The sequence below is a fragment of the Helianthus annuus genome, chromosome 14 (genome assembly GCF_002127325.2).
Source record: "Helianthus annuus cultivar XRQ/B chromosome 14, HanXRQr2.0-SUNRISE, whole genome shotgun sequence".
NCBI lineage: Eukaryota > Viridiplantae > Streptophyta > Magnoliopsida > Asterales > Asteraceae > Helianthus > Helianthus annuus.
The window spans coordinates 136,669,025-136,688,742 of record NC_035446.2 but is presented as its reverse complement, the minus strand read 5'-3'; the positions used below and the strand labels follow the sequence as shown (position 1 = coordinate 136,688,742).

Below are 19,718 nucleotides of genomic sequence, written 5' to 3'. Positions count from 1 at the left end.
CTTCATCAACAGAGGCGCGGTTGAGAGATACTGCTTCAAATCCTGCAGGGCTGCTTCATGCTTCTCACCCCATTCAAATTTCTTATTCTTTTTCAGGATATCATAGAATTCTTTACATTTTTCCGAGGATCTTGAGATAAATCTATTCAAGGCTGCCACTCGTCCTGTTAATCGTTGAACATCCTTCATATTCTAGGGTGACTTTATATCCAAGATAGCTTTGATCTGCTCCGGGCTTGCCTCTATCCCTCTTTTTGTCACCATGTATCCTAAAAACTTTCCTGCCCCCACTCCAAAATGGCACTTTGCAGGATTTAGTTTCATATTATACTGGTCCAGGATATCAAATGCTCCTTTAATATCCTGGAGATGATCCTCAGCTTTCTTGGATTTGACCACCATATCGTCAATGTACACCTCCATGGTGTCCCCCAGTTTGTCTTTAAACATCATGATCACCAATCTCTGGTACGTTGCACCTGCATTTTTCAAACCGAAAGGCATAGCAGTACAACAGTAAATACCTGTTGGTGTCATGAAAGCAGTATCCTCCTGGTCTGAAGGTTCCATTTGGATCTGCTGGAATCCTGAGGATGCATCCATGAAGGTCAACATTTCGTGACCGGCAGTGGCATCCACCATCGAGTCTATATGAGGCAGAGGGAATGGGTCTTTTGGACAAGCTTTGTTCAGGTCTGTGTAGTCTACACAGACTCTCCACTTCCCATTCTTCTTTTGAACCACTACCACATTTGCTAGCCATCTAGGGAATTTGACTTCTCTAATCATCCTGGACTTCAATAATCTTTCAACTTCCTCTTGGATAATTGCATTCCGCTCAGGGGCGAATTTCCTTCTCTTTTGTTGTATAGGCTTGAATGACCTGTCAATTCCAAGCTTGTGAGTAATAATGTCTTTGGATATACCTGTCATATCCTCATGCTTCCATGCGAATGTTGACATCCTGCATTTTAGAAAGTTAGTTAATGGTTCTTCAATATCCTGAGGGATATTGGTTCCTACGAGCACCGAGATTAGGGCTGTAAACGAACCGAACGAACACGAACAAGGCCTTGTTCGTGTTCGTTCGTTAAGGAAATAAATGTGTTCACGAACAGTTCATGAACACTTACCGAACGAGATTTTATGTTCGTGTTCGTTCATTAAGGAAATGAGCGTGTTCGCGAACGGTTCACGAACACAAATAAATTTGGTGAACGCGACGAAGGATAAAGATAGATGGCCCAGAGACTAGCACTCGAACTTGAATCCCTTATTGTGGAACGGATGTCGATTGTATTCGTGGATGTAAATAATGAGAAATGATGCATAAACAAGGTGAAAGTGGGTTTCCTAGTTTAATTGTTAGGGAAATAAAATAACTAAAAGTTTAATAATATGAAAAGTACAAATAAAATATAATAAAGTACAAAGATCTTCAATTAAAACACAAATATACGAACATAAACGAACGCAAATCAACGAATGTTCACGAACACCTTACCGAACGTTCACGAACACAATCAAACGAACGAGACCTCTGTTCATGTTCGTTCATTTAACTAATCAAACGAAATTTCTTGTTCATGTTCGTTCGTTTATTAAACGAACGAACATAAACGAACTTCCCGCCGAACGGTTCACGAACTGTTCGCTGAACGTTCCGTTCATTTACAGCCCTAACCGAGATATCAGGATTATCCTGGTCCAGGATAACTTTCTTCACATCCTGCTCCGAATTCTCCACGATATCCTGGGCCCGCATCTTTAATTACTATGCAGCACTTGGTTTGGTCGAGGATTTCATTGAGGATGAGTAACATTCTTTCGCCTCTTGCTGATCACTGTCGACTTTGACAACTCCCCAAGGGGTAGGGATCTTGATGCATTGGTGATATGTTGATGGTACGGCCTTCATATCATGAATCCATGGTCTTCTGTAACACCCGAAAATATAAACCCTCATATTAGAAAATTCAAAGAAATTAATAAACAAGAATTTACCAACTAGGAACTTAACCTAGTTAAAAATTTAGTCTTGAAATAAACTTATAATATGGTTAAAACACTTAACTTAGAGAAAATGGTAGTTAAGGGACTGAACTTGTCAAAATTGAAAGTTGAATACTAATTAGTGAACAAAACACAAAACTCACCCATCTTGGGTGGGCATCGATCGAACAGAGAGAGAGAGGGGCGACCAGGAGAAATTCCAAACCCTAAAATCTCAATAATCTTGCAAATTGAAGGATTAATCCAAGTAGAAATCGAGAATTGGGCCTAGAATCATAATCCTCATCACAAGAGGATTGTAAGGTATGTAAAATTAGTGAAATCCCTTAACTTGAATTTCTCATGATGTTGTGAAATCTGGAAAATTGATGTTGCTGAGTGTTATTTGGTTAGTTTAGAATCGATTTGGTGTTTAGAGGTTAGACTCAACCAATTACATGTGAAATCATGACCAAATTCAGAAAACTCCATGAACACCTTGAAGGTGGGTTGTGGGTTTTACAAGATGATGATGAACTCTAGGGTTCTTAGTGGTTATTCTAGTAAAATTCGACCTTAGAAGATAGTTCCAGAAAAGATGTGATGTTTACATGATATATGATGGCTTAATTGAAGTTAAGTTAACTACTAAGCAATCCAAAAACATGAATATGAATAATATAGAAATTCTGCCCTCTTGATGTTTGTAGAAATGCCTCAAAGAAGGCTGATAAATAGAAATTTGAAGCTTTAACGCCTAATTAAGATGTTTCGGTATATTATGCGAAATGATGTCTAAGAGGGTTCTAAACATGTCTTGTAAATGAACTCTATAGGACAAGATACCGGGACGTCGAGCGGACAAGCCGGTGGTGATTCTCGTTTGAAGGGCGTGCGCCAAGGTATGTAACATGACTCGTTACATTATGTGAAATTAGATCATTGTAGTTGATTATCAAAGTTTCTAGTTATTTTGAATTGAAGCGAAGGCATTGTTGTATTGAATACTTGTTCGAATAATGAATTGAACTCGTTGGTAGTTGTCACAAAGGAAGGAATTCCATAGACAGGCCAAACGGGTCAAATAATCAAGTAAAACATGATCTACATTCCAAACATGATAAATTGATGTAAGTAGTGGTTATATTATGACGTACTAGAAATATCAGACTTTTATTACATTGATAATGCAGAATGTTGAAACCCGAGAGTAGGGATTTTGGTTGAAATGCTCAAACCAAACAAAAACATGAATTCCCAGGTGCTACCGTAATTTACGGTGTCACCGTAAATTACGGTAGAGATTAATGTTTTACGGTGGTTTTCTACTGAGTTACGGTGGATCCAAGAATTTCCAGCACTCACCGTAATTTACGGTGGCACCGTAAATTACGGTGGAGCCTGGAAAACTTTTATATTTCTGTTGTTTCAAAGTGATATTAAACCTTGAAATCCTATCATTCATAAACGTCAAAGTTAATGACTTATTTGTTGATTCATAGGTAATTAGGTGGTCACATGGATGGCGATCAAGCGACTTGATGATGAACCGAACACTCCACTTCGAAGCTTCCGCTATGTTTTGAACTTGTTAATTTGTTGTTCTTTGGTTGTAAACAAATTCTTAAATGACTTAGTACGTTCTACCTTAGTCCTTAGTTGACTAAGAAGTGTAACATTTTTTGAAACTTATGTTAAACTATTATCTTTTGGTATAAATTAGCTATTAAATTTTAGTATAAATTCAAGGTCGTTACAAGTTGGTAATCAGAGCCTCAGGTTGCCAATAAGTGTTCGGTTCGAGCTTGATCAACCATCCGGTAAGAACTAATTTCTGTTAATAAATCTTATATTACGTAAAGAATGGGAAATGAACAAATATGCATGAAAAGAGCAAGTAAGGTCAATCAACAGCAAGAACGATTAAATCAAGTTGTGAACTTGATTGAATCAAAAGCAAGAACGATAAAATCAAGTTGTGAACTTGATTGAATCAAAAGCAAGAACGATCAAATCAAGTCGTGGACTTGATTGAAATAAAGCAAGAGCAATTAAATCAAGTTATGAACTTGATTGAATCAAACAAGAACATCATGTGTTATAAATGGAATGTTTTAACAACTTGTGTAAACATTTCAGAAATAGAGATGGCTGATAAAGGTAATGATGATGCGGTGCCAAGAGTCACCAAACAAGTGAGGGAGGCGATTGCCGAAGAGGTTGGAAAGGCAATCGAAAACAGTCTGACAGGCTTCATTGATGGAATTCAAAACACAGTTCTATCAATGGTAGAAGATAGAATCAAGAAATTAGAAGATGACTCAAAACTTGAAAAGGAAAAACATGGAGGACGGAAACCTTGTTCATACAAGGAATTCATGGCTTGTAAACCACCGATATACAATGGGGAGGTTGACCCAATAGTGTGCCAAAGATGGCTAAGTGATATCGAAGGGGTATTCGAGAGAACCCATTGTGATGTAAATGACTATGTAGCCTATGGTACGGGTCAACTAAGAAATCAAGCAAAAGATTGGTGGGATAACAAGAAGAGAGAGATCGGTATTGAAGCTGTTAAGGTCATGACTTGGGACGAATTCAAGACGCCATTTCTGAAGCATCATAGCCCCAAAGCGGTTATGAATAAAATCAAGGAAGAGTTCATGCAGCTCAGGCACAAAAACGAGACCATAGACAAGATTACGGCAACGTTTATGGACAAAATGAAGTTTTGTGACGATCTTGTGACAAACGAAGAACAAAAGATATACTACTATCATAACATGTTGAGTGCCGAGTATAGGGAGTTTATCACCCCTTCCAAATACGAGACCCTTACCGAGATTATAAATGCTGCTCGGGAGAGGGAAATAGAGCTGAAAAAGAGTATCGAAAGGGGTGAACAGAGAGCACATGATGTAAATCCGAGCCCTACTAAGAAGGCACGAACAAATGAGAGCGCAAGGAAATCTGATACAAAAGGCGGGTCACCAAGTTGCAGAATTTGCGGGAAGGGTCATAAAGGCGAATGTCGTTACAAGGATAAGCCTTGTCCTATATGCAAGAAAACGGGACATATAGCCATATCGTGCCCAGAGAAGGTGACGGTTTGTTATAATTGTTATCGAACGGGTCATAAGAAGTCTGAATGCCCGGAATTGGTTGAAAAGAAGGATGGGCCGGAACCGAAGGGCGAAGCCCCTAAAGCCAAGGCAAGGTCTTTTCAACTAACAGCCGCAGAAGCAAAGATTGAACCTGACGTGGTCTCAGGTATATTTACTGTAAACTCGATTCCTGCACGTGTGTTATACGGGTGCGAATAAATCCTTTGTTTCATATGGATTTATTCGACATCCTTCATTTGTTCTAACTAAATTACCTGTGCCCTTAGAAGTAGAGATAGGTAATAATAAAAGTTTTATTGTTTGCGATGTATGTGAAAATTGCAAACTGAGCATTGACGATGAAGAATATTTGATAAATCTAATCCCGATGTCGATGGGAGAATTTCAAGTCGTCGTTGGGATGGATTGGCTATCTCGACACCATGCAAAGGTCGTGTGCTTCCGTAAAGAGATAAAACTGACATCTCCGAGCGGGAAACACGTCACCATCTATGGCGAAAAAGGAGGCAATCCCATAGTATGCTCAATGTTGAAAGCTCACAAGCTAATGAAGCAAGGATGCAAGGCATTTATGATATACGCTAATGAACCCGAAAGAGAATCACGAAAGATTGGAGATGTACCAGTAGTACGAGATTATGAGGATGTTTTTCCGGAAGATTTACCGGGGATACCGCCCGAACGGGAAGTAGAGTTCGGGATTGAATTGATTCCGGGCGCGAAACCCGTAGCAAAAGCCCCGTACCGACTTGCGCCGTCAGAATTACAAGAATTGATGTCCCAAATCCAAGACCTGCTCGACAAGGGATTCATAAGGCCGAGTGTGTCTCCTTGGGGCGCACCGGTATTGTTCGTGAGGAAGAAAGATGGGAGTATGCGCATGTGTATCGATTACCGGGAGTTAAACAAACTCACGGTAAAGAACCGATACCCGCTCCCGAGGATAGACGATTTATTCGACCAACTACAAGGTGCGAGCTGGTTTTCCAAAATTGACCTTAGATCGGGGTATCATCAATTAAAGGTCAAAGAAGAAGATGTGCCGAAACGGCTTTCCGCACGAGATACGGACATTACGAATTCCTCGTGATGTCATTCGGGCTAACGAACGCACCCGCGGCTTTCATGGATCTCATGAACCGGGTTTGCAAACCGATGCTGGACAAGTCGGTCATCGTGTTTATCGATGATATATTGGTATATTCGAAAAGTGAAGTTGAACACGTACATCACCTACAAGAAGTGTTAGAAACCCTTAGACGAGAAAAGCTATACGCAAAATTCTCTAAATGTGCCTTTTGGTTACGAGAGGTACAATTTCTTGGCCACGTTATAAGTGCCGACGGAGTACTGGTGGTTCCGTCAAAGATTGAGGCGGTGTCAAAATGGAATCCCCCAAAGAACCCTTCTGAAATTAGAAGCTTTTTGGGACTTGCGGGGTACTATAGGAGATTTATTCAAGATTTCTCCAAGATTGCGTCACCACTAACAAAGCTGACCCGAAAGAAAGAAAGATTCATCTGGGGAGTTGATCAAGAGAAGGCGTTTCAAACGTTAAAAGAAAGATTAACTCAAGCCCCGATATTGACACTACCGGACGGAGTTGAAGACATGGAGGTTTATTCGGATGCTTCATTATCGGGACTCGGCTGTGTATTGATGCAACGGGGCAAGGTGATAGCCTATGCCTCGAGGCAATTAAAGATACACGAACAGAAATATCCCACGCACGATCTCGAATTGGCGGCGGTAGTGTTTGCATTAAAAATATGGAGGCATTACTTGTATGGAGTAAAGTGCACCATATTCACCGACCACAAGAGTTTGAAATACTTCTTCGATCAGAAGGAGTTAAATATGCGACAAAGGCGATGGCTGGAAACGGTGAAGGATTACGATTGTGAAATACGTTATCACCCAGGAAAGGCTAATGTAGTGGCCGATGCGCTGAGCCGCAAGACAGATTATACCCCGATACGGGTCCGATCGATGCAACTGGTTGTGACTTCAAGCTTGCTAGAACGAATTCGAGAAGCACAAGATGAAGCTGTAAAGGCAGAAAACTGGAAAAAGGAAAGAATTATCGGCCAAGTTAAAGACCTAGAGGTAGGCTGTCACGGCCTAAAGACTCGTTTTAATAGAATCTGGGTCCCTAACACATGTGAGGTTAAGAAGCTTCTACTTGATGAAGCTCATAAATCCCGCTACTCCATTCACCCGGGAGCGACCAAGATGTATCATGACTTGAAGCAAAACTATTGGTGGCCCGGAATGAAGCGGGACACTGTGAAATACGTGGAGAAGTGTTTGACGTGCCTACAAGTCAAGGCGGAACACCAAAAACCATATGGTAAACTTCAACCGTTAGAAATCCCGGTTTGGAAATGGGAGCAAATTACGATGGACCTATTGACCAAACTGCCTAAAACAAGTCGTGGCTTTGATGCTATTTGGGTAGTCGTGGATAGGTTAACTAAGAGTGCTCACTTTATTCCGATTCGTGAGACTTATACGTCTGAGAAAATGTCGGAGGTTTACACCAATGAAATCATAGCAAGGCATGGGGTACCGATATCCATTGTGTCAGATAGAGATACCCGGTTTACTTCGAAATTCTGGCGTGAATTCCAAGAACAGATGGGGACTAAATTGTTCCTTAGCACTGCTTACCATCCACAAACGGATGGGCAGAGCGAAAGAACAATACAAACATTGGGTGATATGCTGCGGGCTTGCATTATTGACTTTGGGGGTAGTTGGGATGTCCATTTACCCTTGGTCGAATTCGCATATAACAATAGCTATCACGCGAGCATTAAAATGGCCCCGTATGAGCTATTATATGGCAGAAAGTGTCGGACTCCGGTATGTTGGGGAGAAGTGGGTCCGCGGGGGCTAGCACCAACCGATATAATCCGAGCTACAAATGCGAAAATTGACATAGTTCGGGCACACTTGAAAGCGGCTCAAGACCGGCAAAAGGCATACGCAGATACAAGAAAAAGGCCAATTGAGTTTCAGGTTGGCGATATGGTCATGCTAAAGGTTTCCCCATGGAAGGGTAATATTAGATTCAGAAAAAGGGGAAAGTTAAGCCCGAGATTTATTGGGCCATTTAGAATCACTGAACGGGTTGGTAAAGTGGCTTATCGACTTGAATTACCCGAAGAGTTGAGTGGAATTCATAGCACATTCCACGTATCACATCTTCGAAAATGTTTGGCCGACGAAACTGCTCATATCCACTACGATGACATCGAGGTGGATAACAGCCTCAACTTTGCAGTAAAACCGATTGCGATTTTAGATCGTAAAGAGAAAAACTTGAGGAACAAAGTGATAAATCAAGTCAAGGTCAAATGGGACCACAGAAAGGGGTCAAACACTACATGGGAGTCCGAAGAGGAGATGCGACGTCTCCACCCTGCTTTATTTGGTACGTAATTTCGGTTTCGGGGACGAAACCCCTTTTAAGGGGGGTGGACTTGTAACACCCGAAAATATAAACCCTCATATTAGAAAATTCAAAGAAATTAATAAACAAGAATTTACCAACTAGGAACTTAACCTAGTTAAAAATTTAGTCTTGAAATAAACTTATAATATGGTTAAAACACTTAACTTAGAGAAAATGGTAGTTAAGGGACTGAACTTGTCAAAATTGAAAGTTGAATACTAATTAGTGAACAAAACACAAAACTCACCCATCTTGGGTGGGCATCGATCGAACAGAGAGAGAGAGAGGGGCGACCAGGAGAAATTCCAAACCCTAAAATCTCAATAATCTTGCAAATTGAAGGATTAATCCAAGTAGAAATCGAGAATTGAGCCTAGAATCATAATCCTCATCACAAGAGGATTGTAAGGTATGTAAAATTAGTGAAATCCCTTAACTTGAATTTCTCATGATGTTGTGAAATCTGGAAAATTGATGTTGCATGAGTGTTATTTGGTTAGTTTAGAATCGATTTGGTGTTTAGAGGTTAGACTCAACCAATTACATGTGAAATCATGACCAAATTCAGAAAACTCCATGAACACCTTGAAGGTGGGTTGTGGGTTTTACAAGATGATGATGAACTCTAGGGTTCTTAGTGGTTATTCTAGTAAAATTCGACCTTAGAAGATAGTTCCAGAAAAGATGTGATGTTTACATGATATATGATGGCTTAATTGAAGTTAAGTTAACTACTAAGCAATCTAAAAACATGAATATGAATAATATAGAAATTCTGCCCTCTTGATGTTTGTAGAAATGCCTCAAAGAAGGCTGATAAATAGAAATTTGAAGCTTTAACGCCTAATTAAGATGTTTCGGTATATTATGCGAAATGATGTCTAAGAGGGTTCTAAACATGTCTTGTAAATGAACTCTATAGGACAAGATACCGGGACGTCGAGCGGACAAGCCGGTGGTGATTCTCGTTTGAAGGGCGTGCGCCAAGGTATGTAACATGACTCGTTACATTATGTGAAATTAGATCATTGTAGTTGATTATCAAAGTTTCTAGTTATTTTGAATTGAAGCGAAGGCATTGTTATATTGAATACTTGTTCGAATAATGAATTGAACTCGTTGGTAGTTGTCACAAAGGAAGGAATTCCATAGACAGGCCAAACGGGTCAAATAATCAAGTAAAACATGATCTACATTCCAAACATGATAAATTGATGTAAGTAGTGGTTATATTATGACGTACTAGAAATATCAGACTTTTATTACATTGATAATGCAGAATGTTGAAACCCGAGAGTAGGGATTTTGGTTGAAATGCTCAAACCAAACAAAAACATGAATTCCCAGGTGCTACCGTAATTTACGGTGTCACCGTAAATTACGGTAGAGATTAATGTTTTACGGTGGTTTTCTACTGAGTTACGGTGGATCCAAGAATTTCCAGCACTCACCGTAATTTACGGTGGCACCGTAAATTACGGTGGAGCCTGGAAAACTTTTATATTTCTGTTGTTTCAAAGTGATATTAAACCTTGAAATCCTATCATTCATAAACGTCGAAGTTAATGGCTTATTTGTTGATTCATAGGTAATTAGGTGGTCACATGGATGGCGATCAAGCGACTTGATGATGAACCGAACACTCCACTTCGAAGCTTCCGCTATGTTTTGAACTTGTTAATTTGTTGTTCTTTGGTTGTAAACAAATTCTTAAATGACTTAGTACGTTCTACCTTAGTCCTTAGTTGACTAAGAAGTGTAACATTTTTTGAAACTTATGTTAAACTATTATCTTTTGGTATAAATTAGCTATTAAATTTTAGTATAAATTCAAGGTCGTTACATCTTCCCAGTATGATGTTATAGCAGGATAAAGAATCCATCACACAGAAACGTTGTATCGAGTTGACTCCTTCAACATATACCGACAACTTTATTTCTCCCACTGTGTTCCTAGCTTTTCCACTGAAACCAACGAGCACAGTAGACTTCGAAGTGATATCCATCTGAGACACATTCATTCTCTTCAGAGTCTCCAGTTGGATTATATTGACGGAACTGCCATTATCAACCAGTATCCTGCGTACAAAATGGTTAGCCACATATAACGTTATTACCAGAGCATCATGGTGAGGATCCTGGACAGTATCCCTGTCATCAGCATCAAACGTGATCATTTTGTCAGTTGTGAGGGTAGTCATCCTGACAGGTTTGTCTCCCCTCTCAGCCTTAGCTTCTTTTGCATGTCTCTTCGCCGCCGAATACGAAGTCCTACAGATGTCGGATCCTCCTGAAATGAAGTTGATTATCTTGGCATCCGCGGGAGGTGAGGCTGCTCTTTCAGGGTCCTTTTCAGTATCCTGACCTTTATTCTTCTTTCTTCCCAAGAGATCTTTTAGATATCCCTTGCTCAGAAGATAGCTTATTTCCTTCCTCAAGGCAATGCAATCCTCCGTAACGTGTCCGAAATCCTCATGGAAGGCACACCATTTGGATTTATCCTTCCAATCAGCTTTTTGTTGATTCTTCCGAGGCCACCTGGCTTTATCTCCCAAACCCTGCATAGCATACATTAGTTCAGGTATATTAACAGAAAAACAATATTCGGATAATTCAGGATATTCTTCGGGATCCTCGTCTTCGACAGCATTCACTCTCTTGTTATCATTCCTGCCATATGGCTTGGAGCGGTAGGGTTTGTACGAGGATTCTGACTTCCTGTTAGTCGATTCGTATGTTGAGGATGCATTCATCCTTTCTTGCATTTTCTTATCATCCTCCAATTGAATATATCTTAGAGCCTTGTTACGAGCCTCGTCGAGATTCCTGCAGGGATTCATTACAAGATCCTGATAAAACTGAGAGTCCTTTTGCAACCCCATCTTAAAAGCTTGCACAGTTGTTGCAACATCAAGATGTGGGATATCCAAGGATTCTCGACTGAATTTGTTCACATAATCCCTCAAGGATTCCTGAGGCCCTTGAGTTATCCTGTAAAGATCACTGGTTAGTTTTTCAAAACTCCGACTGCAAGAAAATTGACTATTAAATAAATTCACTAAGTGGGCAAATGATGTAATCGAATGCGGAGGAACATTTAACAGCCATTTTAAGGCTGATCCTGTCAGAGTAGAACCGAAACCCTTGCACAGGCAAGCTTCCTTGAGATCCGGAGGGATAGGGTTGATCTCCATCCTTTCCCTATATTGGGCAATATGCTCTTCAGGATCCGTGGTTCCATCGTAAAGCTTCATGTTTGGAGTCTGAAATCTTTTTGGGATTTCAGCATCACATATAGGACGTACGAACCGAGATATCCTGTGGCTATCCTGGGATACTTCAGGAATTGGCTGAACCACCCCAGGTACACTGGATATCATATCCTTTAGCTTCTGAAGCTCCCTGGATAATTCTGACATTACGGCTGTATCCTGCAAAGATCCAACACTGTTAGTGGCAATAGTATTATTATTAGATACGTTACCAGTCGGAGGATTCTGCCCATATCCTGAAGCATATCCTGAGCTCCTCACGGTTGACATCCTAACCGAGGAGGGTATTTCAGGAGTATGATTCTGAGGAAGGCTGGGCACAATATTCCCCTATTATCCTCAGTATTCACAGCTGAACTAAAGTTCAAAGTTCTAGGCTGTAGTGGAGTGACGATATCCTCAGCAGGTCTGCTCGAGCCGGACTTCAGGAGTTGTATTTCCCTCAACAGCATCTGGTTTGTTTCCTGTTGCTGCCTCATTTGTTCCTGCACACTCCCAAATAAGGTTAGAATTTCATCATTAGAAGCCAAAATCGGAGCAGATCCCTGAACATTCCGAGTAGGGATAATGTCCTGAGGTTGCGAAGAAGATTGCATCCTTGGAGGAGGTGGTGGAAGCACCGGACCAGTAGTAGCAGAAGTTGTAGCAGACACAGTGGAGGAGCTCATGTTTGATCTCGAGGCCATTGTAAACAATGTGGCAAAAAGTCTCGAAAACAGAAAACCGATTAGCGATTTCACAAAAAATTTTAGTAAAGAGAGCACCACTTGCCCCACGGTGGGCGCCAAATTGTTTTGGTAAAAAATTACCTAAGTAATTAAGTGATCAAATTAGTTTTGTGAGGTAGTGTGCTAAGAGAATGTGTTCAAAAATCAGTTAGTTAAGTTCTTTGCAAAAAACAGTTTCAGGATACGGCTCAGGATATCGAGCTGTATCTATGATCAAACAATGAGCAAAAAGTAAAGGGGATGACACGAGATGTACGAGGAAATCCCTTGATCAATCTAGATCTCCGGCATAAAACCTCGGGAGCTGACAATCGCAGCTGCCTTGTTCTTGTTATTACTTCAAACTTCAGGATACAGTGCAGGATGTGGTGCGGATCGACTAAGTGTTACAATATGATTTGGATACAAGTGTGGTGATTGCAGTAAGCTAGAGAGTGAAAGTGTACGAAAGTGTTAGTGAAAAATTGTGTGCCTTAAACTGATCCGCCCCCATCTATTTATAGTAAAGATAAAGCAACTAACTATCCTCTAAAACCGGGATCCAACGAATATTCCTCAGCCGAACGTTGTAGACCCAGTCTTTCAGGTTCAACGTCTCTCCCTTAACGGATACGCACGAGTCTTGTGGAGAAGAAGTCCAATTGACCGTTAGCAAGTTCCAGCCTCTAACCTGCACGTGATTAATTTGATATATCTCGGGATATTATCCAGGATGTTAGCAATATCCCTGTCCAGTATCCTGATCACAAATAAACAATCATAATCAGAATATTAGTCAAGATATACGTTCAGAAAATGGCCCATAACACTAAGTATTAGTGATTACTGTGGATATACATGTTATCATTATTATGTACCTGCACACATGTCACTTTCTTCAGAAAAGTGAGTTGTCAAACGTTGATGACCCTACGGCTACCTCCACAAATAATGAGATTGCACCTGCGCCGGAGATGTTTACGTCAGACACTAAGAGTGACCCTGACATGCTGACCAAGGACGAGGACGACTTCCAACCGTTCGCGCTACCCGAATTTGGTGAGGGATTACCCTTGCTGATGGCTGCCCTGACAAGAATGCTTTTTGTCACTCTTGTTTCAGTCCATGACCACCCCATCACTAGCCATTCCGATGGAGAGTCTGTCATGATTCCGATCCTCGACACCATACCTCTCGTAGTCATTCCTCCCGAGGATCTGCCTCTTTGATGATTTGTTTGATGATGACGTCGAATTTCTTGTTGATGATCCACCTAATGACGCCCATGATGATGGAAAGTTAGATGAGAACGTTGTTACTAATTTTACTTTTTGAGATCCCTGTTATCAAGCTATCCTCTGATTCTAGTATACACTCGATTTCAGACTCCTTTGAGTCTGCGACATTTTCAGCTTTACAGATGGTCAGGTTACCGCATTTTGCTACTGATTCAGACGACAACACCGCTATGACTGCTGCACTATCACCTGCTTGAGATCCCACACCTCCACACGACCTAGAGCCAGCCCCTGAGCTAGCTTCTGTTCCTTTTAGGTCAGCCTGATGATGCGCCTATTGATTTTGAGCCGAGTCCTGATCCTGACCATGTTTCTTTTGGTTTACCAGACATTGCACCCCTTATACCGGACCCAGTACCTGCACCTGATGGTTTTCTCTATAGTTGAGACATTTGTTCCTGCACCCGCACCCGCTGATGTTGCTCCTTTCCTCCTGAGGAGTCCGACGTCCATCGCACCAGTTTGCCTATTGCTTTCTTTCAAGACATACCCGCACCCCATCCAGGGGAAGGTACCTTTGGCTAGCACTTGTATGACGATCTTTTTGTATCAGCAGCTTTTCCACAGATCCTTCAGGCTGTACTGTTCATTTCTTCACCGCTGGACGAGCCATTCCAAAGGTTCCTATTGCGCCCTAAGCTGATTTCAGACCCCTACAATCCCTCACAATTATGGAAGCTACGCACGGGATGAGTTGCTCCTGCTACTTCAGCTACAGTGTGAGGTTTTGAGTTATAGAGTTTTGGAGCTTAAGTTGACATTACGCCCTCCACCCTGTCAATGCCAGTATACCTTGATCCTCCACATTCATCGCTGTCTCCTTTTGCACACTCACCTGCTGCTCTTACACCTTTCCGAGGTATTGATGCTCGTTTCTTTACTATCAAACGGCAGCTCAGTTAATTACTACGGCGCATATACAAGCTCGAGGAGGAGTTCACGCATGTTAGCAGTTTACTTTTCTTTCCTCCTCCACCTCAGTCACCAGTATAGTTGGTTTCTGGATTATGCGGATTACATTACTCTTGGGTAAAGACACTACAAATGAGCTGAGATTGCGGAGACTTTTTAAAGACTACTTTTGACCACGTGATTTTATTACACTGACAGACTTATTGGGCAGGGGTAGGGTGACCCTGTGTCCCATTTGATGTGATGCACTTCGTAGACAATGTGATTATGGTTGGTAAATAATAAAAGCTCAGTCGCTATGTTCTCACTAAGCACGTTGTTGATCTGCATATTTGTGTTATAACTATAATGCTACATGCTTACTTACTACGTTCCCATCTACAAGTTGTGCTATAATTGTGACGATATGTGATTGATTGTTATAACAACTGCGTATATACATATATGTAATACACCTCCTGCGTCTCATTCGTTAAGTAGATGCTTTTGTGCTTATGTCCTTAATGAGACCTGACCTATCCGATCTTTCTCCTAGAAGATGTCAATTCAAGGAAACACCGATACCAACAACCCTCTGCCGACAGCAGAGGCGGAAATACAAAAGCGTATTTTACAGGCCATCGCACAGTACGAGGCCCTTCGCTCCGAGCGCAACGGAGGCATCTCAGGAAATAATCTACCCAACGGTAATGATTAGTCACTTAAGACACATTCCAAAACGTTTGGACATTTCTACAGGTGTTTTGCTAATGCCTTACGCAAATGATGTTGCTTATGTCGCAGGCTGCACCTACAAGCAGTTCTTGGGCTGCAAGTCCCTGAATTTCGACGGCACTGGGGGTGCCGTAGCCTTCGTGCGCTGGGTTGAGAAGACGGATTCTGTTTTGCGTGTGAGCAAATGCGCCACAGAGCATCAGGTCACGTACATTTCCGGACTGTTCCAAGATGGGGCTCTGTCATGGTGGAACCTCCAGGTTCAGACCTTGGGCGAGGCTGCTGCGTATGCTTTGACATGGGACGAACTGAAAAAAACTAATGCATAAGAAGTACTGTTCGAGAGCAGAAAGCCAGAAGATGGAAACTGAGTTCTGGAACTTGAAGATGGAAGGTCCAAAGATAGCCGAGTACGTGCAAAAATTCCATGTTCTGTCGCGTATTGTCCCCTACATGGTAGATCCAGAGTTTAAGAAAATCGAACGTTTCATCGGGGGATTGGCACCTCAGATTCTAAGCCTGGTGACAACATCTAAACCTTCAACAATCACCGAAGCTATCGACTTAAGTGTGGCGCTCACTGAAGAAGCAATTAGACTAGGAAAATTTTCAACCTCTGAGGAGAAAAAGGAGACTCATGTGGAGTCATCTGGAGACAACAAGAGAAAGTTCGCAAACTTCAAGCAGGGTACTCAGACGAATAGCAACAGCAAGGCCAAAAAGGGAAAAGAGTACATGGGTAAACTACCTAAATGCGATAAGTGTCGACGTCATCATACCGGGCGATGTAAAAATGGAAAGTGTGACAACTGTGCCCAAGTGGGGCACAACAGGGAAACGTGTTGGCATAAGACGGGGCGTGGAAATAAAGGTCAAGGGTGTTTTAACTGCGGCGACATTGGGCACTTTAGGAAGGATTGCCCAAGGGAGACCAAGCAAGATCGTGGGAAAAATGTCTAACACCGGAGCTAGGGAAGCACGCCAGGATCCAAACATGGTCATCGGTACGCCTCATAGTAGTCAATGTTATGCGTCTGTGCTATTTGATATTGTTGTCAAATTTTAGCTTCAGAATATACTTGTTTTAGTAGTAAGTAAGATAGATATCCAGTACTTAATAGAACTAGCTTAAGGGAAGCTTCAACGTGATAATTGGGATGGATTGGTTGTCGAACGATCGAGCGAAGATTGATATCCGCATCTCGATGGCGAACGAAGAAACGATCGTGACTCACGAAGCAGGATACGCCTCTACAAATTACTAATTGCTTGAAGGCACGAAAGTTGTTGCGTAAAGGATGTGTTGTTTTCTGGGCTCATGTCGTGGACAAGGGAACCGAAGAACCAAAGCTCGAAGATATCCCTGTGATAAGGGAATATCCTGAAGACTTCCCGAAGACTTGCCAGAATTATCTCCCCAATGACAAGTCGAATTTCGCATCGATTTGATTCTGGACGTCGCGCCTGCTGTTAATGCACCTTGGCGACTTACACATTCGAAGATGCAAGGATTGTTAGTGTAGCTTTAGTAATTGATAGAGAAGGAAGATATCAGACCAAGTTTTCCGATATGAGTAACCTCAGTTCTGCTCGTCAAGAGAAAGGACGATAGTTTTCGTACGAACATCAAACTACCAGGAGCCGAACTAGCTAACCAACAAGAGTCGGTGACTCTTGCTAAGGATTAACAAATTACTTATTTAACTAACTAACTGTGAGGATCCAACTACTAATTCACGACTGATCGGTGATCAAGTGTTATTAGCTGTGAATTCAGGAAGAAAGTATACCAGGGGAAATTGTGGGACAATAACTTGTTTTAAACATACACAAGAATGGTGTTTCCTACACGATGCACAAAATAATTTTACACAGAATACGAAACTTTGAGAATCTAGAAAACATGTACTTAGGGTCTTTGGGAACCCAGGTCCAAACTCGTAAAGGTTGTTACTTAGGAACCACATTTGTTAACTCAGTCAAACACCATTAACCTGACCTATATGCCATTTCAGTTAGCCAAACAGGAAGTACTTAAATTTCTTTTGTTGAAATTCCCACTATTGCTTCTAGCAAGTAGATACTTGCCTCTCTACTCCCCTTAATGGTAGTTGCATCACGTAAATTTTCTCCGCTGAGAGCGAACACACATCCGCTTCGATACTTAGTCATTTCTCTAGTTTAGCAAATACTCATTGTTTCATTACTCGGAAACTTATATGTCACACATGCACCAATTGCTACGCATGTGGTCTCGTTTCAAATAAACGCTTCATTGAAGTTCAAATATTATGTTGCTAAATCTAAGTTACTGATTTGTGATTCGAATGACCTACATCATGATAATTGTTGGCTTCCTTGTTATCAAGTCAACACACTTTCTTAAGACTTCATTTCTTTCAAGTTACATTCATGGTTTATCTTCGTAACCATGCTGAGATTCCCTTGTTGATACATACGTTTATTGTCAGGTTACCAAGTTCAATTGCTTGAACTTATCCACTTCGCATATTCAATTTAAAACGTCATATGATGTATTGGGAGCATCATATTCAAATGTTCTTGCAAAAGTTCTTTGTTTCGAGTCGTAGTGGACTTGGTTGGTCTACGACTCCACTAAATCGTTTGTCGGTTTCGACACCTTGCGGTGATGCTTTCACAAAATTGAAGCTTGCGCTAATTTCGTTACGCACCTCATACACGGATTTAATTATTTGTTGACTTGCTCTAAATCCGTTTTTTCGTCACGATTAAAGCGGTCTCAACACAGTTGTGTGTTAAGACAATGGTACATAGGTTCATTTCATGTCACGGTGTACCTCCTAGCGATTCTTTCATTATCAATCGAATGCCTTACGGTACTTATTACTTTTTCATCTTCGATCAGAAACAACGATTCTTTGATGTTCCATATTCAATTGAAAACTCTTCGACATTGTGTAAATCAGATCTTCAGATTGTTTCAGTACACTTTCTTTTGATTTCAAACACGGTGAGCTTGTTCGGTCACCTCTATTAGTGAGATATGTCAATTACGACGCTTTGTGGTGTTATTACAAATTTGTAGCTTGTGCTAATCATGGTCAATCGTTTCACACAAAACTACACATACTTTTGTTTGGCTCGTCATTTAAACATTCCTAATGCAACTACGAATTAAGACAATAATACACCAAATTCGCTTGTATTTCATTCGGTGTATTTTCACAATTCAAGAATGTCAACACACTATTTTATCCACGTATTTGTTCGAAAGTCGACAGATCATTTTCATGTTGCTATCATTTTCGAGTTATTGAACTTAAGTTCTTATAGCAGATGCTATGGTTTCTGAAAAACTCATTTGCATATTGTGACCGATTGTTTGAATCCTATTGGTCGAAACTCCTCTTTTGTGGAACCCCTGTTAACTGGATTACACTAGACTATACGTCAATACATCATGTATCCTTGACAATAAATCCTGAAAGACATACCTTTTAACCATTGGGTTCTTGTTGGAATACATCCTAGGATTCACCTGATGTGAATAAGATTTGATTTGGTTTTATGGTTATCTACCTTAGTACTATTCATATACATACACGCATAATGTAACCCTAAGGAGTTAAGGTAGTACAAATTTCGAGGACGAAATTTTCTTAACAGGGGGAGAATGTGACAACCCTCATAAATCCAGGTATCTGTACAATTAATTAATATTGATTAGTTCTTAATGATTGTGCTTAATTACAACTGATAACTTAAACTGCTTTCTGATTTCTGTATCATACATACATGTGCATCACATTTCATATTGTCACATCATCTAGCACATACAAACTTTAGTGACATAAACGATGCACAAAGCACAGTTAGCACAGTTAGCGGATAACTCAGAAATATGCTGACAACCCTTATAAATCCAGGTATCTGTACAATTAATTAATATTGATTAGTTCTTAATGACTGTGCTTAATTACAACTGATAACTTAAACTGCTTTCTGATTTCTGTATCATACATACATGTGCATCACATTTCATATTGTCACATCATCTAGCACAAACAAACTTTAGTGACATAAACGATGCACAAAGCACGGTTAGCATAGTTAGCGGATAACTCAGAAATATGCTGACAATGTCAGTACATAGACAGACAGTGTTTCGAGACCCCGTAAGGGCCAGAGACAAGGTACTACACTAGTATGGTGTGTAGGGAAGTAAGGACCATAAAACTGCGTCACTAGGTGATAGTTTA

The 19,718-nt window shown here is 40.8% G+C and overlaps 2 long non-coding RNA genes across 2 annotated transcripts; both read left to right on the top strand.

Moving 5' to 3' along the window:
• Window positions 1-2,278: 2,278 nt before the first annotated feature.
• LOC110905931 lies at window positions 2,279-3,582 on the top strand. Its single transcript, XR_002573529.2, has 3 exons — window positions 2,279-2,316; window positions 2,829-2,894; window positions 3,495-3,582. It is a non-coding gene; the product is annotated as an uncharacterized LOC110905931 (long non-coding RNA).
• A 5,275-nt stretch (window positions 3,583-8,857) lies between these two features.
• Window positions 8,858-10,250, top strand: LOC110905930. The gene is made up of 3 exons (XR_002573527.2): window positions 8,858-8,983; window positions 9,497-9,562; window positions 10,163-10,250. It is a non-coding gene; the product is annotated as an uncharacterized LOC110905930 (long non-coding RNA).
• The last annotated feature ends 9,468 nt before the right edge of the window (window positions 10,251-19,718 follow it).